Consider the following 27,313-nt stretch of genomic DNA (forward strand, 5'->3'; position numbering starts at 1 on the left):
TCATTCGTTTTAGATTCGTTTTTAATCAGACGGTGGATATGTACAACATGATGTGATGTTGAAGTTATCTGGTTAATTCAAATGCAGCAGCACAGCAGCCCAGAACCACATCAGCAGCACACATCAGAGCAGCAGCACCAGCACAGCTCAGAGCCACAACAGCAGGACAGACCAGAGCAGCAGCACCAGCACAGCTCAGAGCTACAACAGCAGGACAGACCAGAGCAGCAGCACCAGCACAGCCCAGAATAGCAGCACACACAGAGAACAGAATTAGCCAGATGATGGAAGAAAGACAGGATAGAAGAGGAAGATGGTAGATTATTCTCAAGGGTAAGGACTGCTCAGCTTAAAGCTTGCATAAGTAATGTCATTCATTTTAGCTTGTTTAAGCAGATAGTGAATATGTACATGATGTGTTGTTGAAGTTATCTGGTTAATTCAAATGCAACCCAGAATGACAGCAGCTGCCTCTTCTGTCACAGCCCAGAGTACCTGCAGCAGCACAGCCAAGAGTAGCAGCTCGCACACAGAACAGACTTTGCCAGATGATGGGAGAGAGAGAGGACAGAAGAAGTTGTAGAAGTATACTGTAAACCTACAATTTGCATCTCTAGTTTTATTGCCATGGACATGAATGGCTTTTTTAAGGCCATTAAATGGCTGATAATGCTGAGCTTGTACCTTTTCCCATTTCTCCTCATGAGGTGTAGGCTAGTCAGTATGAGACATCTGATATCTACATTCAACTTGTTTGTATGGCATTGCTGCCGTTACTTCTGGCAGAGAGATATTGATTCTACATTAGGTTGTAGCTCGTTGTCTATCTTACTACAGTAGGAAAGAGGTGTCGTTTGTGTTTTAAGAACATTTCGCTTATGAGTTATTGATCCAGGAAGTTGGAATGTGTCAATATATTTCCAACTTTACCAAAGTGCGTAGCATAGCCTACAAACTCTGGTTTTTCTGTCAACGATGCATTCGTTGTACACAACTCACAGGGAATGCAAAATGTTTCCACACCAGTGACTTCAGGGAAGCAGGAGGATTTTACAGTTCTTTTCTGTCATCTCTGACTCTGGCAGCAGCCATGGTGTCTTGAAAAGTAATGCAGATGCAGGCTACCAGTAAGCTACGCTGTCGTTTTTGAAATGTGTTTTTTTTCTTGGACACGCCCGCCACATGCGTGCAAGTGAGCGGGAGTGGGAGAATCGTTGATTCATTGATTTCAAAGGTCGAAATCAGATGCTCATTTCGATCAATTTTCGATTTAGAATTGCAACCTCTAGTCGGCACCATGTATTTGATGTTTATCAAATCCATCCTTCCCTCATCCTCACCTCTTCCTTCATTGCATCTGCAGTGGCACGGATCAGGTCATTCTGGATTTTGCTTGACGTCCCAGTAAACACTTTAGATGATGCCAGGTGGCATTCAATGCCACCTTGAGAGTTTATATTCGTGTTCCTGAATATTCTGAAAATGGGGAAGATCTGTCTGTAGTACGGCACAAGCGTTTTTTCCCCTAGGTTGACTGTTTATGGGTGGCGAGGGGTGGTGCCACTCCCGGGGGGGTGGGAGCTGCTGCAGGACTTTCATTGTGGTGGCCATCACCTGATGGTTTCTCGTGTTCAGGACATTCCTGATGGGGATGATGAGCTGGGGGATGACAGATCCTGGGGCCTCCATGCTGGAGCAATTCATGAACTCCCTGGCATGCGAAGAACTCGTACAAGTGAACCATCTCATATAAGCCATCAAAGAACAGAGACAGGTTGTGGATGATAGTCCAGTTTCTCAATATCCACCTTACAGACAGAGCAGTTACCTCTTAGGTTATGCTGCAGTGCCAATGGCAGCTCTCCACACTCATAGAATGAGCAAAATTTGGTTGGTTTAGAAGGGTGCTCCCGAAAAACCCTGTAGCCTCGACCACAGCGTTCTTCATGGGGGCCTTCACAGTGAAGCCTTGGGCTTTTACCTCCTTCTAATTCTGGGTCTCAGTCAGAGAGCAGAAAGTTGGGAGACTCAGCAGCCACACATTTCTCCGTTCACTGTTTCTCTGTTTAGTGTCTTCGGGTTAGGCTACCCCATTGTTGCTAACTAAACCTTCACTTTTCCAGCAGTTGGGGAAACAACAGACGTGTCTTTTCTTGGTCTTGATATGCTGCAGCATTTATTAACACACTGCACACACTGTAGTCTGTGCGGTACATTTACTACCTGATTGACAACTTACTACTAACTTTTCCCTCTGCTCCGCTCACATTCACCATCACTTTTCTGCCGCTCACTCTCTCACTCAACCACTCACTCACCTGCTACGTACACATATCACGTACTGCCCTATTCCTTAAAAGGAGTTACGCTACCAAGAGTTTCCTAGGCAACGCCACTGAGGTTAACTCACATTTCGGAACAGTGCTGCACAGAGGCTCCCAAACACTATTGATTTCTGAATGAATGGATATTTGGCTTTATTTTTGACATTAAAAATATTTTTTTGGCCTGGCGGCAGGTTTTCGTTTTGCACTTATAGAGGAAACACTGGTGGTCCTCTATTAAGTCAGACATAAAAAGGCTGATTGGGGACATCAAGATATGCATGGACATTCTAAAAGCTTTATTTGAATCCTGTTGCTAAGCCCCGCCCCATGGTTACTGTTGCTATGCTGGGTATGTTTTTTTTTTCTTTTTTTCTGTATCCTCAAAACAAGAGCGTACAGGCAATCATAATACTGTTTGCATTGTACACTCAGAGGTGTTTCTAATATTTTGTCCATCCCATTTATATGAATTAGGGTAGGCTAAATTATTAGAAGCACCTCTCAGTATAATCCAGTACAGTTCAACAGCACCACATACTACAACCTCCAAAATGCCCATAAAATCTATCAACACCTCTCTAAAAAAGATGAAATGAAAACTGAACATTATAACTGTTGGGACTCAGTTAGGAGCAGGTTTGATTATTAGCAATAGTTCATAATTATTGAGGATTGGTTGGGCTGGGAGGGGAGTCCTAAATTGTATTCATGTGTGATGTTAGTCACCATAGTAGACATTCATTGTAGAAACCATTTTTTGAAACCTCACACTCCTTTATCATCTCATTAGACTTGCCAGTTAACTAACCCCACCAGCACACACACACACACACACAGATATTATAAACCCTTATCAAAATGCTATTTCCCACCTTTCAACAGCTTACACTTTGATTCATGTCATGTTTTAAAAGTACAACATATACATATATAAAATGAAAGGAAGGTTGAAAAGGTCATGTTTTCTTATCTTTTTTTATGTCATCATTTTGGTTAATTAAATAACAGTTTAATCATGATCCTAGTCCAAAATATTGATTAACTTTGATATAAATGGTTTTGATGAAGATGTTTATTGGGATGATCATTTTAATGATGATGACTGTTATTGTTACTGTTTTAATTTTACAGATGTCACAATCTATTATGTATGACGATAAGAATAAGGAGGATGTTGATTCTGATACATTATTATCATCATTATTTATTCTTCCTCTTATTATTATTATTGTTGTTGTTGCTATTGTTGTGTTATCATTATTGTTATGAACTTTACAAAGACAGACTGGTAGGATGAGGATTAGGATAGGATTATTATTATTAAATAGAATACTATTAACAATATTGCACAATTTATAAGACAACAATGATTATTATTATTATTATTATTATTATTATTATTATTATATAGATTATTATTGGTGGATCTAGATTGAGGATGATGACGATGATATTATGCTTAAAATCTAATACACTGACTATTTCCATTAGTATGATGATGTTTATTTTTGCACAGATGATTATAATTTTTATTTTTTATTGCTATTTGACATGCCAATAGGATGATGAATAAGGTGTTATTGTGGGGGTTTTTTGTGGTTCTTTAATTTGTTTATTTGCTGGAGAGAGATGTCTGTGATGGCTAACCTCCACCAAAGCCTCAATACTTCCTTGTATACATTTTTGTATAGCTGCATATTATAATTGTTACTGACTGTGTTATTAACAGTGTTTCAGCAGCCTTGTGTCTTTAAAGAACTGTATAAATTGCCACTGGGCTGGCCTTGAAATTTTAAGTCAAATCTGAAAATACTGTAGAATAAAGCATGAAACACACTTGGTGATGTTGGTGTAATTTCCTATGACTGCCACTAGATGTTATAAAAGAGCCATATTTTACTAATTGTACCTTTAACTGAGTGGGTTTGTGACAGCTTTTGGTTCTCATGTTCCTCAAACAACAGCTCCTGATCTGAACAGCCGTGGTTGTACAGTACCTATTAGCATAGGTGCTACTCTCTGCTTCTGTTTTCAGCTCTAATTTTGGCTTTATTGTAAGCAGTCCCCCATATAGCATCATCACTGAATTCCAGACAAATTATATCTTTACAATTCTGCTGCCAAGAACAGAAAGTTGGAGCTTTCATTCCAGTGTCATTTTATTCACAGGATAATCATTAAAGCAGCAAGTGAATGGTGAGATATCCTTTGCATTTCACCACCTTGAACTTCCTCTTATATGCAAATGATATTTTATGCCATGGGGTGTATTCCATTTGCATAGAGGTACTCTTTTCGGCAGCTAACCAGTGCAGGGACAAAAGTTTACATATTCATCTGCAATGATGCAATCAGAATGAATTAAACAATGTGATCTTATAGACTTATGAATGTCCTTTAAATATTTTTGTAATAAATATCTCTGTGTGTGATTGTACTTACATACATGTATGTGAATGTGCAAAGAGAAACTTTGTACATTCAGATTCGTGCTTAATGATGCACAGCGTCTGTAAGGATCAGCTGGAACTCTGCGTTCTGTCTGCTTGAGTACTGATTGCATCCCAGTTGAATCTAGTGATGATGCCCACATCTCTATACGGCTGTCGAGGCATGAGGCCGCCGATGACATGGCCAGCGTTCACACTCTAAAAACCCTGTCCGCAAACATTTATTCAGAGTGTCTTAAACACTGCATCTATGCAATATTAATTATGACAGTTTAGAAAAACTTAGAAAATGACTTCAGAGAATTCTGTCTCACTTGGTAAATAACCTCATTCATGACCAAGTTCATTTCACTTCCTTAAATACACAGGAAAAGACAGTAGAGGGATCTTTTTTCTTTTCAGTACTTAATGTTTCCTGTACTTCTGTTAGGATCTTATTCTAAAACCCAGGGTTTCAATTACTGCTGATTTCTACTGAATCTTATTTAGTCTCTTTGCAGAAGCCATGTCTTTCTTCCTTCACTGGGTACTGAATGGTGTCAAAGCACTTCTAAAGGGTTACAGAGCAGCAAATTTGTTATAAAAATCAATAACATGTGCATCTTTGCTGGGCTGGAGCTGTGAAAGGCAATAATGTTAATGGATTGAGAGCAGAGTTGCGTAAGCACAAATGTTGTCAAGACACATTTTAAAGTGTCTAACATAAATGTTACAGTCAATCACGCCACCACGGCTCTGACATGATATTTGAGCTATGGCCGCCCTTGAAAGAAATAACGGGGCAGGGAGACGACAAAAACCAGAGAATACAGCGCTCAGGATAAGCTTCGGTGTCTCTCCCCCTCTCACTCTCTTTGTTCCTCTTCTCAATGCTACACTTGGTTGCCATGGAAACACACTTGCAGCGCTTGAGTCGTGAGACCAGTCAGCTGAGATACCTCGTCTGGTAAACAAACCTGCAATCTCAAGTGAATATGTCGGGTATGCGTCAGAGTTTGTCAAAAGATGTAGACATCAGCCAAAGGTCATGGGTGCTAGAAAGGTGGCAGGAGCAGAGGTGGAACTCAGACAGCAGTTGTGACAACTTTAAACTTCTGGTGCAAGTTATAATATTTTATTCAGCTTACATTAAACAACAGAAATGGTATGAGCCTGTTTAATCGTAAAGACTAGGAACATAAGTAAGCTGACACAGATACTGCCTGTAATACCAATGAAATTATTCTAATCCAGAGTAGTGAGTTCATTAGCTGTTTGTCATACAGCAACCACAATAACAGGCAAAACAGAGACATACATACATGTGGTGTTTGAGATTACCACAACGAAGACCAGAAAACTCGACAGATGCACTGTAGGAAAAGAATGTTTCCTCTATAAATTTGCTTTAAAGTGAGGCTGGAGCTGATTCAAACAGATTCTAAACACTTTAAAAAGCCGAGCATCCTTTAACTGGCCTCTAACAGTTCAGCAATTTTAGCACTTGAACATAGAGAATAATCTTTGCTAAGTGGAACAAAGTTATGCAGACCTTGACCTACCTACTGTACAAGAAAGCCGAGCATGGATCAAGGCAACACCACCAAAGAAGCTCTGAGTGGAGGAAATACATAAGTAGATGGAGTTGACAAGGTGCACCAAAGCAGTTTCCCAAGAAAATTATAAATAAAAAATAAATCAAGTAGTAAAGCGTAGAGTGGAATGCACCCAGCTGAAAAGATTTCTGAAATTAGATTCGTTAATGTAACATCAAGAGTCATGGCCTCAAAACTGTGCAGTAAGTAGTGGCTTGATGACAACCCTACTTGTCTTCACTGTAATAGTTAACCTCGCAAAAAGGATCCAAAATGAAAGTCCCTGGCAGTAACTGGAGAATATAAGAGCAGCTATTAACTGTTTGGCTGTCAGGAGAAGAGTACCATGCATCAAAGTAGCTTTGTATGTGAGAGTGAAGTTGGGAAAGAATTATTTATGACTCCACAGCCGAATGAGGCTGTTAAGAAATGCAAGTAGACCGGCCAGCATTTTGAGGTCCTGTATGAGAATCAGCACAAGCCTGAAATCTGACATTTTGTGGTCAGACAAAAAATATGAGTCATCCCTTTACCTTCTTATTGCACCAGTGACTAAGCCAAGTCCTTATGTCCCCCTAACATTTTGTTCCAGAACAAGACTGAGTATTTCAACAGCCATTGGCCAGATAGCTATGGTATGTCTTGACACAAGTGAACTTTCATCCACCATCAGGTCAAAATCCACGAGAAAAGTACCTCAAAAACCAATTAACTTGATTTACATAAGATTTGCTGTTGATGACATTCTTTACCTGTTTTCCACAGTGTTTCATGTCATACTGTATCTTCTCCAGTCCGATCCTCTAGTTCCCTCTAGTTTTCCCTCTAGTTTTCCCTCCTGCTCAGCTCTTCCATACAGCTCGATCAGTTAATTCGGGGGCCATGCACTGGATCTGATGTGCAAAGGTGAAGTTGGAATAAAAACTTCTTAGCCATGCAGCCAAGGCTAATGGAGGGTGAGTCAGGAAACGGAACCCCCCCCTTTTCTTTCTCTCGGCCTTGCTCCAATTTTGGCCTTCTGCTCTTCTAATTTCCCTCGATTGCATTCAGCCAATGAATGCAGCCTCAGAAAATTAGTAGATCAGAGCTGACCAAGTGCAGTGAGGATTATTAGAGCAGGATTTTCCAAGTTTAGTCCTTTTGAAGGCGAGGTTACGACTCGGCTGCACGGAGGTTAAAAAAGATGATGTGGAATAAGGATGTCAGCATTAAGAAATTACTTCTGATGCAAAAAAACCCCAAAACATTGTTATCCATTCATGGCATAACTGTATTTTTTCTTCCGGTATACAATGTACTATTGTGTGTGGAAACATAGGCATTAACTAGCTCATCACACATGGCTACACATCCTCCCAGTAGCAGCGATAGATAACAGATTTGTCGAGCATCATGCCAAGACAAGCCATTGTGCTATTGCTTAACACTACAGGCGCTGATAATGATAAAATACTAATGAGAGTCTCAGTACTGCAGCTAATAGTCCTCCACTGACAGAGAAAAAAGACAGAGATGGAGAGCAAGTGAGTTAATGAGCTGAAGTATGCACGTGTGTTTGCATGTGTCTGCTTTCACTCGCTTTTGTGAGTGAGAAGGATCGGAAGGGAGAAAAAAAAAGTGAGAAATGAGGAGAGGAAGAGTGTTAATTGAGTATGATCACACCTCTGACATATTCCGTCATGTGAAACAGGCGGTATCAACCTCCCTGTCGCCTACACGCGCATGCAGAACATCATCAAAACCTTCTCATTCCTGTTTTCCCACAGCTTGATTCACAAACTGCTGGAGACTTCTTTCATTCTTCGTAAAGCTTCACATGTTTATGTGGACAAATTGGGGGAAACACTATGGCCTCTGATCATCCTAATGCAAACAAACCTATTTGACTTTATTGTGAGATTGAAACAATACATCAATAAATGAATCTTTCATCGTAACTGAGAAGAATACCCCAAATCATTGCAGTGGTCTTACAACAGGTGTTGCTTTTTGCATGGATCATCTTAGTCAGTGATTAACTTCCTTGTCTGTTGATGCGACTGAATCTGTCAGTATAGTTCATTCTTTCGTTTCCTCCTCTCCCTCCAACCCTTCAACTCTTTTTACAATATAATCTGTACAGGCTAATCAGGTTGATTGTGTGCTTGTCTTTTCCGTCTCATTTTATCCCTGCGTATGCACATGGATAATTCCAATTTTGCAGACTTATAATGATTTATTCAATATGATGTCAATAGAGCCCTTCTGTTTGCTATTTTTAACATGTTATCAGTTAATATAGGTAAGTGCTGCCTCAAACTGAATCTGCAGGTAGTTACTTTACTGAAAAAAAAGCCAGCTGTAGAGGCAGATGCCCACTGCAGTTCAACTATATTACTCTACGCAGAGGTCTGTGCATCCTCTCTCTCTCTCTCTCTCTCTCTCTCGCTCTCTCTCTCGCTCCCTCTCTCTCTCTGTGTCATCCTCTCCCGCCGTGCTGCTGAGCCTGCGACGTTAGCGGTGGATGGAAAAAAAAAAAAAAAAATCTCCCTCTTTGCTTCAGCCAACGGACGCATAATTTGGAAGGGAAATAAGTAAAGGTATTGTACCAAAATGCACGCTTTCATCTTAAGATTTAGATTCTTTCCTCTATGTTATTTTATGTAGCCTTGATATGATGAATTATATGCGATGGATGCAAGCGACGGCAGAGTGAGCATGCACCTGCACTAAAGACTCCAACGCTCTGCTGGGTTGAGTCTTCTTGGTGCAACAGAAGCCCATATGGTTGGTTTTGAAAGCCTGTTTTTCTGTTTGGGGGGGTTTGCATTAAGTGCGTTTGTTGAGCAGATTTGTGATATTGAATAATATGGAATAAGATTTTATTGGCGGGTGTCAGATGTTTCCCTTTTTGCTACAGTTGTTGCTGTATATCACAATGCGATATTTCAGCATGTGCGGGTTTAAATGCTGAACACAAGTGATTCAAATCTGTGGCTATTGATTCAAAGTGTCACATGAAGCGAGGCTGGTATTTATGCTGCGGGGATACGATGGACGGGCAGAGTACGCGCCATGGACAGATGTGCGAGAAGGGATTTAGTATCGAGGGAGGAATCACGCAGGGGATAAAACTGGCGGTGTGTGTCTGCGCCTGTGTGTGTGTGTGTGTGTGTGTGTATGTGTGTGTGTGTTCTAGCTTGTGTTTTTGAGGGTGAATGGCCCAGCTTTCCAGCAGTGTTGTGTACTCTGTCGCACGACAGGCGCCACACTTTACCTGCAATGAGGGCTTCGGTGTCAGCTGCGTTCAGCCTCCCCGTGCCCGTGCGTGCGTGTGAGTGATTGAAAATGAGAGAGAGAGAAGGGGAGAGAGAGAGAGAGATTTCCTGCCAACAGCAGCAACAGTGTCCGGCTACTGACCGAGAGACCACACGGATTCCGTCGCCCACACATTTTGGACTGCCAGGCACGAGTATAACGCAGCCACTGTGAACAATATTTAAACATTTTCAGTCACTACGTTAATCAACAGTGTCTGTAGGCAATTAAAGCTGCTTGTTTGGGGAAGTAATATTGTCCCTTTTTCTTCATCAACACGTATTTGTAATCGAAACAGCAGGACACGTTGGATGGAGTGCAGTACTTCAGCACCACGGACAGCGCATTGTGCTGACCAAGCGCAAAACGGGCTTTGGTGGGCTGTGAGCTCCACATGTTGGGGAGAATGAATGGTTCTAAGACGTATGCTTGAACATGATCTGCCTGCATAATCAAAATATAGGCGATTTATCTGCTTATCTGCTCACTTTGGTGATTAGAGAATAATAACGGGAAATGTTTATAGAGGAATTACAGCTGGAGTATAAGAGAGCTGGTAGTCAAGTCAAGTTAGGTGATTTTATTTGTATGGCCCAATATCACAAATCACTTTTGCCTCAGGGAGGCTTTACAATCTGTGCAGAAACACATCATCCTCTATCCTCAAATAAGGGAAAACCCTTTGATGGGGAAAAAATGGAAGAAACCTGAGGAGGCGTGACAGAGGAGGGATCCCTCTCCCAGGCTGAACAGACATGCAATACATGTTGTGTGTACAGAAAAGACCAAGAAATCAAAATAGCAGAAATACAGCATGCAAAAACAAGATGACAAAATTATAGATTGATTGATAACATATATGAGGATTTATCATGGTATATTTCTTGTGTTTTTGTATGTACAGTATATAAGTTCACTCTTAAAAGTTATAGGGTACACTGTAATGAAAAACAATTAATTTACTACTTAGCATTGTTGTGAACTAACTGTTGAATGTTTGCAAACAAGCAAACTATGAGAACAAAACCCTCATGAAAATACACTTAATTAAAATGACACTCCTTACATTATTATAAATCAGCACATTTGATGCTGACTGAAATAAAGTATATAAGTAAATTACAGTGAGTGCCATAACATTTTTTTCTATAGCTTGGGAAAAGATTCCTTTGATTTCAGTGCGAATGTCAAGGCACGTGCTACAGTCAATTTATGCTGGCCTTAAACTAAAGACATGAATGTCAATAGGACAGCACTGCTTTCTTAGTCAATGGCTGATCAATAGTTAATAAGTGCTCTATCAGCTGCAGCTCAAAATGACAGAGGGGTATCTTGGTCTGCTAAGTAGGAGGATTCCTTCTTACGCAGTGTAGTAAATTTGTTTTCACTATGGTCAATAGAGAAACCCTCTCCTATAGGCCTTTGCCGTAAGCCTGGTCCCATCAATCATTAGCTACACTCACTTGAATTAAGGAGAAATACATGAGGAATACATTTCAACATACTATGCCCTATGTTATTACCTTCTCTTTTATTACACCCCTTCCACACATCCTCTCTCCACCCCCTGCATTCATTTGTCCCATTCTGCTTATCTCCTTCAATTCATTTCCTCTTGATGTCAATGATTCCTGATGTTGCCCTTGGAGGAATGATGAGCAGTCTCCAATCAATTGCAATCACAGATCAGTGGTTTACCAGGAAAAGGGGGGAAAGGAAATCAGTAGGGGAGGCAGGCCTTGGAGACCTGAATAATGACCACCCACCTACCAAACCCACTGCCTTGTTGCTATGTAATCTTCAGTTCATCAGAATACTATTGAACTATGCTAGCCATAATTCAGGGAATCCATAGCGCCTGTCTGTTGGAGTTGCTCCTGAGAGGTGATGAATGTTACACTGGAAGAAAACTGAAGTGCAATTTTCTTCCTGTTTACTTCTCTTGTGTGAAATTCAACTCATGTAAACTAAGACTTTGGTGTTTACTTTGATGTCTAAAAAAGAGAGTAAGAAGTCCATTAGATTAGATTAGATTACCACAACAACATATAATCAGGACACAGCAAAGAAAACAAGAGAATAATGCCGCCAAAAGTTACATATATGTGCATTAAAGAGGGAGAGAAAAAGATATATTTATTACTAACTGAATACTCACTGTACATTGGTATACTCTGAGTCAAAAGTATAATTTAGCCTGATGGATCATTGAAATAACAATGCATGACAGTTGCAACGATCTAAGGTCAGTCTGTCTTCACAGCTCAAGCGTTAACTTCCATTCTATTAATTGTCTGGGCCAATTGAAAGCCAGGTGGGCAGACGCTTGAGTAGTTACTGAATGGTTAATAACAAGAGCCATTAGTGCCATTATATTTCCCTGACCTTGGTGCCCTGAGAGGCCAAGACAGTTAGTGGCCTGATGCCTGATGTGATGGACTGATTGCGCAACTACACTACATGCTGACGATGTTCTGACTATAAGTCAGCAAAATTCATTTGTTTATTTATGCATTTCACTCACTTTTGATAAATGTCTAGCTGACAAAATATATGCATAATTGAACAGGCATGCAATAGTCATGTGTAGTGGGTGCTTCTTTTAGTTTGATCATTACTGATGGACTAATAGTGAGAGGGAGACCGGCTGCTCAGCTGACTGACTGTTTTTGTTGTTCATTATATCTCTCACTAAATCACTTAATCAAATGCGATTTCACTATCAACAACTGACTTGTTGCCATTAGAAACTCCATGCTGTAGGTACAAATTCAACCTTAAAGGTGCAATCTGTGATCTAAATGTAAACAGTTTACTAATGTCACAGTCGCTGTAAAAGGTCTTTTTTACACATGAGTAATGTTAGAATTAAACTGAGATAACAAACAAAATGCCAACTTTTCAACACCTTTGACTAATGATGTAAATATACACACAATCTATTTGGTCATAAAAATTCAGATTAGGCCTTTCACTAACCTTATGTATTATTCATCTTCCTCCCGATTTCCTCCATACATATTGTATATCTGGACAGTATATGCTTAACAAAGTCTACTATACTGTGAGCAGAAATAAAAAATATGTAAACATATATACAATTTTGAATAATAATGTTTTTTCAGATTTCTTTCCTCTTTGATTGCATGGCTGTTTTATTTGGTGTTGTTACACTGTGTGTTCATATTTTTCTGATTCTAAGTATATATATTTCATCGAATCAGGGCAGCCAGCTCCCTGGCCCACAATTGGCAATCTCAGAACCTCCCCACCAGCTCCACCTCCCCTGACCTCCCTTTCCTGCAGCCACGCCCTCCAAATCGATTTCTGGATCCATCAGGAAGGATTATGCAAAGATCCTGAGAGGGATAACCCTTGGGAGACATCCACACTTGCTCACTCCTCCACATCACATCCTTGGCCGTAGCACACTGTGCTCTCTTTCAGCCTACCAGCTGTTGTAGTGCTCTGTGCAATCAATACCACAGTCATGTTTCACAACACCCGTCACTCTTTCACTGCCAGGAACCTGTGGGAGGTCCCCTTGGGCAAGAGACTGAGAGACATGGCAGACAGCAAATAGCTGACGAGGTTTTAGAAATGCAACAGCAGCAACAGGTCTGATAAATTTGTATGCAGTTTCATTAGCTGTACCTTCGCCAGGCATGGAAAGTGTTGATAGGGAAAAGCCGCTGTGTTCGTTTCCAGGGGAAGATGAGACGTGAAAGGAGTGCAGAGAGTGTAGACAGACAGAGGCTGGGAAGCAGGAGAAATAAGGGAAGGAATAAAAAGGAGGGAATATGAAAAAGGTAAAGAAGGGAAACAAGAATGTTGCAGTTTATAGGAAGGAAGAAAGTAAAATAAGAGAAAGTGACTAATTGGAAGTTGGTGCACCACAAATCCTCGACACCACCCGAACCCCTTGGATGACAGGTACAGTTGGCAGGTGCAGGCAAAACCTGACTGTAACTGTAATTTAAGTAGGGAGAAGGGTGATGGAAAATGTGTAGAAACCAGAGTAACCCAGTGTTTTTAGCCCAACGTACACTGACCCAATATGTTCCAGCGTGGAACCGGGGAAAATACTGTGGGCAGTGAACACTGTGGAGGTTGATAAATATAATAATAATATATAATTACCGGAATCCAAATGCTTAATTGACAGGCAACAGTCTTTATGCCAAGGCCGATCATCTGACGATTTTGTATTCCTTCTCTCACATTAATAGATTCACAACTCAGAGCTTTATGACTGTAATTGGAGTGACAAAGTGGTGCAATGTGACCTGACATTGACAGAAAGCTTTTGACAGGGAAAATCTGTTTGAGCAGAAAGGGAAGGGTGCAGTGATGCATGTGTGTTTGAGGGAAGGTGTTGATTCTTTTGTGGTGACGTACTGAAGTAAGCTGTGTATGGACACCCGAGTCTCCATTCAGTACAGGAAGGAAGGCATGTTGTGTCATTAAGTTAATCTGAAGTATGTGAGTATATCAGCCAAAAGAAACAAACCCACACACACACTTTTTTTTTTGTTCACACTGGCACTCATACACACTCATACACACTAAATGCTGGTTAAATCCTGCTTTCATCGTAATATACCCCAAGGTTTCTTTAAATGTAGAAAATACAGTAACAGTGTGTGACAGAATCACATGCTGGATATATTCTGTACTTGTTTGGTTCAACATGTCATTGAAGCTATATGATATTTATACTGGGTAAATTATTCAAACCCATGAAGCCATGTTTTTCTTATGCCATCAGAAATTCAACTAGTCTGATCTTCAACGAAGGCAAGCGTTTGGATGCAGTAATCCCCTGAGGAAGAAAGAGCTTGACATGACTCCTACAATGTGCAGCTGTTACTGTTAGGGGTCCTATTTTCAGGCTCTGAATGCAGCGCATTATGCACTAATACAGAATGGATTTACTCAGGCTTTCAGCGCGCTGCAATATGAAATTGTTTAACTCAGAAAAATCAGAAAACACTATCTGACCAGAAAAAAGTGGCATAAATGTGAGAGTATGAATTTCTTTTTTATTTGAAGTTAATGTAATTGCAGGAGTATGAAAAATATAGCTGTGATATTGTGAACAATTTCTAAACGGTACCATTTCAGCATGCAAAATTAAAGACTAATTGTAAGTGTAAAATTGGTACAGCAACAATCGGTCTCTGATTGAACTGTGGAACCAAGGATCAAAATATGAAAAGCAACCCTCCTGACATGATCCACCATCCTTGGAAACTGTTCACATAACATGAATTTGGTCCCTCTGGTGGCTCAGCAGGGTCGACATTTATGTTTTGTATGTGCCCATTTTTCTGTATGAGGGTTTATCTGTTTAGTTAGTGTTTAGTGTGTGTACTGTATGTGTGTTCAGTAAGGACACCATCTGCCATCATCTTTACTTTGTGCCAACCCCCCACCCCTATTAACCCACACCCATGCTCACACACACAAAATGCTTTAGCGTTCAAGTTTGATGAAGGGAAAAAAAAAAAAAAAAATCTCACCGTGGATATGTGAGAGAGAGGCAGAACATGCTGGAAGGAGAGTGGGTGTGATGCAGTGAGCACTGTAATTGTTAAAGGCTGATGAATAAAAAGCACACAGATTGAGCAAAAAAAAGAAAAAAAAAAAAGTTGTGGTGTACTTGAATTTCCGCCTCTGGCTTGTTACATTCACATGACGGATGCTTACATATTTGCCGGAACACATACACATACACACACGCACGCACACACAAATATAGAAATACAATTACACACACATACTTGCACACACATATAAAGTGGATTTTGGAATAATGCCTTGTTTTTATTCTCATCTGCCCTAGATTCATTTGGCATCTGTGCTGCACACTCATCTCTCTCTCTCTCTCTCTCTCTCTCTCTCTCTCTCTCTCTCTCGCTGTTGTTATCACTCTGCTTTTCCTCATACTCACAAATGTGTTCACACACACACACACACACACACACACACACACAATCACACACACAATCACGCACACACACTTACCATTGCCCTCCTTCTTGTAGCCTGCCTCTCTTCTTCAATCTTACTCTCTTTCCCTCTCTTTATCCATCTTTCCCTCTCTTTATCCATCTTTCCCTCTCGCTCTCTCTCTCTCTCTCTCTCTCTCTCTCAGTGCAGACAGCTAAGATCTGTGTATAAATATTTTAGCTCTGTCACCCACCCTGCATCTGCAGTTTCACAGAGAGACACTATCTCTATTCCCCCTGTGCATGTGTGTGTGTATGTGTGTGTGTTTGTCTATGTACAGTTTAGTTAAAGCATCTGTTTGCATTCTAATGTGTGCCACAGCTTACAGAAGCTGAATGTTTGAAATTGATTGTTGTTTGTCTGACATGTACAAAAGGGAGCAACCTCACCTGAGCCTTTAACATAACAAAATGTATATAACAAAATAATTTACCCAAAACTAAACCAAAAATATCTAAACTTAACCCCAAAAAGTTGAACTAAAAGTGAAAAAAGAACAGTGCATCGTGCTGCCATTTTATTGTAATTTGATAGAAACACAAATTTGTGGTGAAGTCGCAAAGTCATTGCTGTTTTGCCATATTGAACATTGAACCTGGACTTCAGCAGAGGCTCAACAAGAACCCATCTGCTTAGGGGACTCTGTATTTTTTAAGAGCAATCTGCTTTTTAAGAGCAAGAAAATTACAATTTAGACACTATGATAGAGAAATGTGGCAACAGAAAAGAGAGAAACGGGATAATAAATCAATTACTCCATGACAGGCTATCATCCCACTTAGTGTATTGTTGTATACACCTACAATGCAAACACACTCCCACAGATGTGCTTGGTGTTTTTATTAGAATTCATTTTTGCATATTCATGAACCTTCCTACTCACCAAACATGCAATGTTATGCTATTAGCTTAAAAGTCTGAAAGGCCAGCATCATTGTTGGTCATTTCAATGTAACAAAAACCATTAATGTTGTCAACTGCTGGGGCATTATATCGTTTTAAGAACATATTTGTGCCAAAATGTTGTTAACCTATTCCAATTTGCTTCAGTTTGTTGAGTTCTGGTTATAGATCCCCTTTGTGTGAAAAATATCTTTACACAACAGCACTGGCCTCTTGGAACACTTTAGATTCACTATGACTGACACAGCTTGCCTCGTTCGATGCAAAATGACTTGTGTTTTGATGAGAGATGGAAAAAACAAGCAGAATAGAAAGTCCTGGAAGCCCTCCTGAGATGTAAGAGCTTGCCTCCCGAGCCACAGTCTCTTGAAGTAGAGTGTCTTTTTCTGTTTCTGTTCCTCATCCATCAGGCATTCAGTCTGTCAGTCCTCTCGATTCCATATTAGTTTTGCTCTGGTTGCAGGTCACATATGTCACAGGAGGAAAACACAAACACTTTTAGAGGCTGACTGAAATTGTGGTCCAGAAGCACTGTTGGGATGGTGGGTCTACAGACGGGTGTTCGAAGGGCAAAATAAATTTCTTCCAGAATTACAGATTAGAAACACATCCCGCACGATAACCTGCAGTCTGCAGAGGCTGCTTTCAGTATTCCCTTGTACTTCTTATTAGAAACTGACAACACTTTGACAGTGTTAATGTCCCTTCATTCATATCCAAGAAGTTTAAAAAAAAGTCTTCATTTTCCTCCATTCAGATTCCTTTAGATGCTCCGTGATGCTGAGTCAACTTCTCAGGCTGAGAGTCTGGAGTCGTGGAGCCTATAATGTAGAAATAAACTGTTGGTTTGAAGTAATCGATAGTCAAACAAATGCTACCTCTCCCCTCAGTCAATAATAATATTGATTGCTCTACATCCTCTGTTAAAACAAGGGAAGTCCATTTGTTTTTTCTTTTTCACTTTTCTGGTACTTTTTCATTTCTTTTCCTGCAGTTTTAGTGGTATGTAGTCAGAGCTGAGCTGAATCACACAGACACACTGTTGGCCCCAAACACAAACAGTCATATGCTGTAAAATGTGCACAGACCTAAGCCAGATGCACACCACATTGCACGCATAACCACAGTGACACCAACATGCAGTATGTATGCATGCGAAAAAGACACACACACACACACCCTAACCCTAACCCTAACCTTAACCTAACCCTAACCTTAACCACTGACCCAAAAATCAGCGTTTTCCTAATTGGAGACATGGACTTCTCCCCAGTTGGACAAGCTGTCCCCAATCAGCTGGTCTTTAGTCTGAATTTTGTCCCTGAAAGTAGCCTATGAGAGACCCACACACACACACTCATCTACACACACACACACACACACTGTCTACACTCCTCTTTGCACCCGTAGGGGTTCAAATGATTTCACAAATGCTCACACTTAATCCACCAGCCAGGCGACAAAAGCTTAGATGATTGTGCGTGAGAATGTGAGTGTGAGTGTGTGGCAGTGTAGTGTGCTGTGGTTTATATGGTAAGAAAATGAGCACCCTTCTTTTTAATTTACAGTACAAGTGCTAATAAAATTAAACATTTTTGTACACAGCTCACATAAAAGAAATAATTGAAATGTGAAAGTATTGTAGTTGATAGATTCTCAGAGTAGGCAAAGTTCTGAGGCACGAACATTTATTTAATTTCACTGCCTTTGCAAGAGTGAATTTTATTAATCTGACGTTTTCTTATCTTTCCTCTCATAAACAGTCCCCCGCACACATGAGCTGAGGAGGACTGGCACATATCTGTTGCCTGAAAAGTGCAAATATTTTCACAATCTTTGTTTAGTTAATGACCCGACCACTGCTGTACCAGCAAACTGCACACACTGGTTACACCTTATTAGTTGAAGGGGATGATCTATGTTGCAAATTTAATTATGTTAATGCTGCAGGTGAAATACTCAATTTATGGAGATTATCATTATGTTTTTTTTTCTGCCTTTGTTTCAATAAGTCCTAACTGCAAGACTTGGTCTAAGTATTCTCCTATAATGGCTTGTACAGAGACCACTTTTGTGAGTCAGAGATATTTCATGACAGATAATATTATTCACTTTGTACATACATTTTGCATGCAACATTCTCCCTAATATCACACAGTTCCAGATGTGATTGCATGGACAGCAGAGCCAACAGAACAACAGAAAGTGATACTTTATCTTCACAAAGCAAAACATATTTTTCTTGCCAAAATATGGCTCAAAAGCAGTGAATATGTTATTATTGTCATTAAAACTCAGCTCTGAGGTTGGAATTAGAGCTCTTTTTTCAGGTATTAACCCTTAAACCTAAATAATAAAAGATAAATAAAGTTATTAAGTAGCATAAAGAACTAGGACAATAAGATATCACATGGGACCCTGATGATCCATTTGGTTTATTCTGTTTTCCAAGTAAAAATATAAACAGAAAAAAACTATGAAACTTTGTGCTGACAGAGCCATAACACTATCACAGCATTACTCTCAACAGTACCTCACAGAGATTAGTCATTCACCACCTAAGAGAGGTAGAGGGAGGGAGACAGATAGATGGGCGTAGGATTATCAAAGTCCCCATTCTCCCTCTAATCCACAATGTTCTACCAGCGCATGTGGCAACACTAGCACTCAGTCCAAAACCTAAAGCCCTCTGCCAAAGGTTTGGTCATAGCCATAGGCTTCCATTGGGGTTGTTGGCAGGCTAAAAAACCTTTGGTATATTTTAATAGGCACAGCTGACACCATGAATGGTGACTAGAATGGCTTGCGATGAAAGGGTAAGATTGAGCTGGATTTGCCTTGTAAAATAGTTTGGAGTGCTGAAAGGAGCAATTTGCTGCATACATGTAAACATGCCACTGTCAACAGCACTATTTCTGGCCATAACATTAATACATCTTATCGTTGAATTATCAAGGACACTTTTGTGTTTTTGTGTTATGTTGAAATGTTAAAGATACCATTAAAAGAAAACCTTAACATGGTGACAGTGAAGAAAATACTTCTGGGCTGGTCTTCCAGTCAGCCAAATGCAAAGCTCCAAATTCTGGATTTCAAATGAATTCCTGAAGCACTCTAAAATCTACGTTTTTTTGTTGAAAGAACATCGTCAAACAGTTATATAAAATAATTCAAATAACATAACAGCTCAGATAACTACACAATGCAAAGACAATGATTCAAACAACATGCAACTACGTGGTTAGTTGATAGCAGCGACCATAGCAACGATAGAAAGCCTGCAAGAATCTTCGTAATAATTTCTCGTTAGAAATGTTATCAAAAACCATTTTGATTTCAAAACTATTTTAAAATATTTAACTTTCCACTGAGAATACAAGGAATGGCCTTTTTTTTTCATTGGATTCAGGCCAATACAAAGGAACAGGCCAACATGAGAAAACAACATACACATTTTGATGTGAGACAGGGATTACTCTTACTCTCTGTGTTTGAGTGTGTGTGTGTGTGTGTGTGTGTGTGTGTGTGTGTGTGTGTGTGTGTGCATGTGCGCGCGCGCGCGTGTGTTTGTCAGATGTACTGCTGGCCACCGTTGGAGGCTGTTCCCTCGATGTATGCCAGGCATATCTCAGCATGCACTACACTCCTGCAGCCCTAGCTCATCCACATTTAACAATTGTGGGCACGTCTACACAGACACATTCATCATGTACATATATGGAACACACCTTGAAAGGTTTCCTCATGAATCACACACGTCCCTACAGCAGTTTCATCTTTTGTCGCTTTATTTCGCTTTATTTTGTCACTTTATTTTGCTTTATTAACACTAACGCTCTCCTTGCCCTCTTATTCCCTCTCTGTCTCTCTGTCTCTGTCTCACCCGCCTGAAACTCTGCAATTAGGAGCCTCGGTGGCAGATTTTGCCTGGCAGTACTAAGGACACATGTGCCTTAAAGGAAAGACAGAGACAGAAAGACAGATGGGTGAGCGATGGGGATAGACGGTATTTTTTAGAAGCTCAATTTCAGTCCTCGCTCCTCTCCGATCCTTCCACTCTGTCAGTGTAGTCAAGTAGGAAGTAGTGGGCTTACTATCAATTTATCAGCCCCCTACTACCAGCCATGCTTTTTGTGATGGATTTGGTCAATTCTAATTGCCATTAAAAAGTCTCATACAGTGAGTGCAGGAACAAGTCAATGTCTAGTTCAAGCTTGTTTCATCCTTTGGCACTGTTATCTAACCAACAGTGACACATTTACCAGATGTGGGCTTCTTCTCAACTGTTAACTCAGTTGGCCCACCTGCCTCCCCAGACCTTGTTTACTCACACACCTGCTCTCCTCAGACTGTTAAACCGTTGTCTTTGTTGGAAGCCTTATTTTCTTGCCTTTATAGGGTGTTTATTAAAACATTTAAGGAGGGTTTGGTGTTTTTGCTTCGCATGGGCGCACTCATGTGAACGAATAACGTTTTATGAGGCTTGTTGAGCTGGTAGAGTGCACTTCTGACATGTGGAGCCAAAGATTACCTATGACATCATCATCAGACATCAGAATTACTGTAAATAAAAGGAACTAAAATCTATATTATATGTATTCTTAATGCATGTAATATCACCAATTTAATGAAAGCATCTTTACCCATGGCTGTTTTTGTACAAGGCTTCCAGGAAATCCTATGTGGGCACACAGCCTGGGAATTCAGACTTATAGCATTGAATACAGAGAAGCATATACAGTACAGACTGTTTCAAACATATGATTCATTCTGAATTGGCTTCTTGGCCTGATGAGCTCATAGAGGTCATGTGACATGAGGCATGATAATTGGATGTGTACATAATCAAATTACAAATGGGAATTGTCCAGATGAACACAACTCAACTGACTGATTTTTTTTCTATTTATTTGTTTGTAGAGGAGATTTCCCCCTGCATTATTTGCCTGTTGAGCACAAATGATATTATAAAGCACTGAGACGCTTTCAAGCATAATTAGGTATCTTACAATGCTCTTTCGACACAGCGAGAAATCACATATAGCGAGACTGTACGCCTGCATATCTGTCATCACGTAGGCATTGTATCAAGCTAATTAAGGGATGTTTGCGTGTTAAGTTACAGATGGAGAGGTCAAGACATTCTCACGCTCAAGATATTTTTTTTGTTTGAAATTAGAAATTCAAGTGCAGCAAAGACATAAGAGGCTCAAAACATACAACTGATTATGCAAACTCATAAGCTTACCCACATGACTTTTAAGACGGCAGTGAAAGGGAAAAAAATGCATACATTTCATGGGTGAAGCTTTAAATTCATGTGAATTTGACTGAGCAGAGGTCTGGTACTGCTTAACATTTTGAAAAAATGTTACCTGTGAACATATCCTGGCAGTGATTATCTTTGTCAACACAATGTAGTTGGGAAAAACTGTTTCGTTGTATACGAACATAATTTCTAGGAGATAGGGTTACATCATGAGATTTGGTCTTCCCCAAGTGGTGTAAGGAAAAGTGAGTTAGATGAGTGAACTTTGTACTATGTGTTAAGGCGCCTTTAGACTTTGCAACAACAGTGGTCATGTAAGTATATTGCATGTCACATTGTGCGAGACCCCTACAGTAAAAAATCTTGGTCACAATCTGTGTCAGACTGTGCTGTACTGTAAGGACATAATCTGCTCACATAATCAGTCTGTCACACAAAGTCACACAAACAAATGAATGTGTTTTCCCCCTAAACTTTTAAAAAAAAACTGCACTTATGAATTGTCACACCAGCCAGTGTTTGCTGTGTCATTTCATGTCGTATTCTGATTGGTATGATTGTAGACGTGAGTCGTGGCACGTTGTGAGAATTTAGTTTTAAAATTCTGACACTTTCAGAATTTTGCCTCAGGCTGTCTTTGGTCGCCAAAGCTTCAAATCAGTTGTCAGTGGATGTGTCTCACAGTGACACATAGGACCATTGTTTTGGATTGATGACCGGAGATTTTACAACGTTTCTCTCACCAATGTCAGTTTTCCAGCTCCAGTTTAACACTGACACATGAACTGGCTTATGAAATAATAACCTCTCATTTATAGCACACAGTGGCATTTCTTCCATTTGCTTGCCATTTTTTGACAGGAAAATACTATCACTCCGACTCGCACCCTTGACATCAATGATCCATTAAAACATTGGACATCTACTACAATATTAAAAGAAAAAAAAAAGATCACAGTTACTTGACTTTTTAGCTTTGACAAGCTGAATATTCAACCAATGACTCTGAGTCCCATTTGATACAGTGACTGAGATAGCAAAGTAAAGGACTGAATATTTAAATGATCATTTTAAATGGTGCTTTGACTGGTTGGAGCTGACATTAATTTTCTCTTTAATTGCTGCTCTGGGTTGCAGTTAGGGATGAAGTTTGGTCAGCTGTCACTGTGAAATCATGTTTCCGTTACACTCAGCAAGTCCATCCTTTTTTGACAGGCACACACACACACACACACACAGAAATTGGTTAATTTCAGGTGGCCCTGACACTTCAGAGTGTCGGACTAATGATATGTAAATGTATATCCTTATCTCCAATCTAACCTTCCATCTTTCCAATCATTTCCAATCACCACTTTTGATCTATTTCTCATAACTCCTCCTCTCCTTTCCATCTCAGTTTGATTGCTTCAATTGCTTTTTCGTTCTCCTCACATCTACTGACTCATCTCCTGGCACTGGCCTCTCTACTGTTTTTTACTTCTTCCCTCAAAACTCATCTACCCACTCCCCCCCTTTCATCCACTTTTAGGTTATTTTTCTCCACTCACCTTGATGAAATGCTGTAAATACAAAGTATGAAATAACACATGTGCAACTACAGAGACACAGCCACCCACACGCATGGGATTCTGTAACCCATTTGTGTAACCCACCCATGGACCCATGAGAGAGAGTGGAGGCTCTAAAAATGCTGACTACACCTTGCTATGAGTAAGACTTTTTGTTTGTGTGTGTGTGCTGAACAGTGATAAATAAAAAAAAAAGAAGAATGTAGTATGACTGATTCACTTCCAACCCTCTTATTGTGTCAGCAGCTGCTTCTCTTTGATGTGATTATGAGTGGGAGAAGTAGAGAATGATTGAGAGGGAGAGAGACGGTGAACATCTGTAAGAAAGAGAGACATATGAAGAAGGAATACGAGCACTCAGTGTGAATTGCTGCACAGGTGTCACCTCTTGAAATTTAGGCAGCAATAACCAACTAGCCTCTAGTGCCCTGGAGGCCATATTGCACATCCCAGTGTTCAACTAAAGCTGTACAAGTGACATATTTGAGTGAGTTTCAATATTGATGTGTCTTGTGTCTACAACATTTGGCTATTATAAATACACACTTGAAGCTGACAGAGCAGTCGGACTAGGTGTCCATCCATTATTGAGAATGCCATCGAGACTAGAAAACACACTATTACATTGCTCAGAGAGGGAGCAACGCATGATATCCTTCCTCTATTTTTTGTGGATGACTAGATGCAGTTGAGTACATGCTTAGTATTTGAGTGTAAAGTGCTTATACTTTAGTTCCTAGTGCTACCATTTGACGGAAGGTACAACATGATAATAAGTGTGCTGGTCTTAGAGCTGTATCAGTGAGGTTAAAAAAATTGAGTTTGTTCTGACAGCATCACTTCAGCCAAGGTTCTTTGGTCTTAGAATCAAAAGGTTTCAGCTATTTGTGGGCATGAGAGTTTTGTAAGATGAAAGCACATGGAGTTTCCAAAGATTTTTTTGCGAGATTTTTTTTTTTTTTTCCCAGAAAATATTTCAAGTTGCACAGTTAGACATTGCTGCCCAGGCAGGAAAGGTCAAAGGGTTCACTCAAAATATAAGAATTCATCCTCTAGGGACTGTAAATATCCTCAGCAAATCGAATAGAAATCTGGCCATTGGTTTTTGACATCTTGGGTAGAAATTTGGCGCTTTGACCTAAGGGTGTTCCCACAGGAATTTCCAAAATGAAAATGGTTCATGCATGAATGTGCAGCATATTTGGGCAATGCTTCTTCTCAGCTCAAATGATTAGCCTTAGTATGACCCGATAACATGAAGCTCCCTTTGGAAATCTGTTTTGACCTCTCTTATGGAAACACAGGGTACAAAACATATCCTTAAAAATAAAATCAGCAGTTTTAATAGTTTATTTTTAATAGTTTAATCTTTAATAGCAGTTTTGAGAAATGTGATGAGATTAAATCATTTTATTATGTCATAAATAATATAAGTATTATTTATGACTCTAGGCTTGAATAGTCTTGAATTTCTTCAACGAAAGCACACTGGGAAAACACTTCTAATCTGCTTCAATAGTCCACTCTAAAGCCTGTGTGTTTGTGTGTAAGTGTGTGTGTTTGTTTTAGTGGTTGAGTCTGTCTGGAGGATACATTCAAAACATACTTTGGGTGTGTATTCATGTCGCTTGCAAGTATATTTACCGTAAGTCAGGGCTTATTGTATATGTGCTTTTCTCAGCTTGTGTGTGTTTTTATGAGGTGTCGTTCTTGTCTTCTCTCGTACACATGTCAGTTACGGTAGCTGTGCCAAGTCATGATCATGTGTAATGCAGCTCCCCTCCATTTAACTTATAAGGGAGGAGTAGGATCAGCCCAGTATTACTGCTGAAAATGAGATGTCACGCTCAGCTCACTTTGGGGCAGCCAGCCGGGCTCTCTCTAACTGATTTAGACTGTCTGTGTGTGTAAGTCTCTACTTGTGTGTGTGTGTGTGTGTGTGTGTGTGTGTGTGTGTGTGTGTATGTGTGTGTCAGGGAGAGGGTGAAAGTGCTGGAGGGAGAAAGAGAAAGAAGGAAACAGACAGTTAAAGAGAGGCAGAGAGAAAAGGGAGAGGCCAACAGAAGGGGAGAAAAAGAAAGAAAAGCAGGGGGCTATGTGCATGTCAGCTTCTCTGACAGTTATTTGCACAAATTATTCATAGATAGGCAGCGTGTTGTGTACTGACGGCTTGAGGTGTGTTGTGACAGGTGTCCTGCTCTGTGACTGAATGGAAAGATAGCATCTCATTATATAGTACCACTTACAGATCGAGCCATCTGTCACCTTGTACCCTTCTGATGCATCATTGGCCATTATTGTCATCATTATTGTTATCCTGCTTGTCTGCCCTGGTGATGTTAATTTAAGTGAAGCACAGCAACTGAAATGAAGTGAGAGAAAGCAAGGAAGAGAAAAAGAGAAGGACAGACAGAAAACGAATAACTAGGCATGTGACAATCATTAGATAGATAGATAGATAGATAGATGGATAGATAGATAGATAGATAGATAGAATCTTCCTCTGTTGCTTCAGCAGTATTATTTCTAATGCTTGTCATGGGTTCATTGCGCATTTCTTCATGGTTCTTGATGCAGAGAAAAATCAGTATGCTTCTGAAAACCCTCTCTCCTCCTCTCTTCGCTCTTCCTTTCTCACCTTTTTTTTTTCCCTCTGTCTGACTGTAGTATCAACTCAGGTCTATTCAACCGCGTTGCCACTCCCCTGCCTTTCCATTTCCTTCTCAAATCCTCTAGTGCTGAGTGATGCATTATTTACTGTCATTCTTCTCTGCCATTTACATCCAAGGTTGAATTTCATTTACTAACACTCAGATATACAGGTTTGTGCCATAAATGGACATAATGAACAAATTGCTTGTGTGAGTGACTGTGCGTAACGGTTTACATTAGCTTGTTACTCTACAGGAAATAGTAAATGAAACAATAGAGAATTTTTTGAAAATATTAGTCTTTCCTTTGATTTCAATGTTAATATTCTATATATTTTTTTCCACTTTGACTTCTTATTTTGTTTTCATTTTTCTTTATTTCAGCTGCAGATCCAGTTTTGTCTCCTGTAACCCTGGCAGAGCCAATAAGGACTTGGAGTGAGTCCAAGAAGAGCAAAGGAACCAACTCACTTTGGTGTATTATCCCAACACCTGCCAAACTTTGAAACACCAGTGTCTCACTGCAAAATCTTCATGAAGGATACACAGCAGATTGGCCAGACAAGAGAAAGGAGCACTTTTGATAAAGACAACTAAGGAGCGAAAAGAGGCAACAAACAGAGAAAGCAGGTAGGAGATTATTTCTAAAAATATATTTTTGCCTATTGTGTATTAAACTGAGGTTCTGCTTTTATTTGAGAAAGAGTTTCACAGTTTTGAACTTGGAGTCTTTGTATGAGTGATACAATCCATTAAACAAGACAGCTTCAGACTTATGTACCGTGGTGATTTCAGGAGGTGGCCTGGGGTGGCCACAGCTACCCCTGAAATCTGACCGGCCACCCCTGAAATCTCATTGGCCACCTTTGTGACCACCCCAGATCTGATAGGTTGTTCGTAGGTCGTAGGTTGTTCTGATAGGTCAACACAATAAGGAGGGACAAACAATCAATGATGACAGCTGATCAGCTGATATAGTGCCAGTTTGCCATTTCCTTCTACTATAGGAATGGCAGGACTGAGGCCATTAGAGTTGATCTCTAGTCAGTGGACTTTACACCATGAATCAGAAAAAATCAGGTCTTGAATCGGAAATACATAATGACTGTCAGGACTCAGGACTCCGGTCACAGTGACCTCAAGCTGAGCTAACGCCACAGTGATATGAATATCATTGCTGACAATTGTTTTAAATTTGTTTTGCACGGGTAAGAAAAGTATAATGAGACAGTTATGGTGACAAAATAGGGTAAACTCCT

At 40.0% G+C, this 27,313-nt stretch overlaps 1 pseudogene; it reads right to left on the bottom strand.

Annotated features, from left to right (window-relative positions):
* Positions 1–205: 205 nt before the first annotated feature.
* Positions 206–15,762, bottom strand: LOC121883915 (annotated as a pseudogene).
* Between the last annotated feature and the right edge of the window lie 11,551 nt (positions 15,763–27,313).

The sequence above is a fragment of the Thunnus maccoyii genome, chromosome 18, assembly GCF_910596095.1.
Source record: "Thunnus maccoyii chromosome 18, fThuMac1.1, whole genome shotgun sequence".
Lineage (NCBI taxonomy): Eukaryota > Metazoa > Chordata > Actinopteri > Scombriformes > Scombridae > Thunnus > Thunnus maccoyii.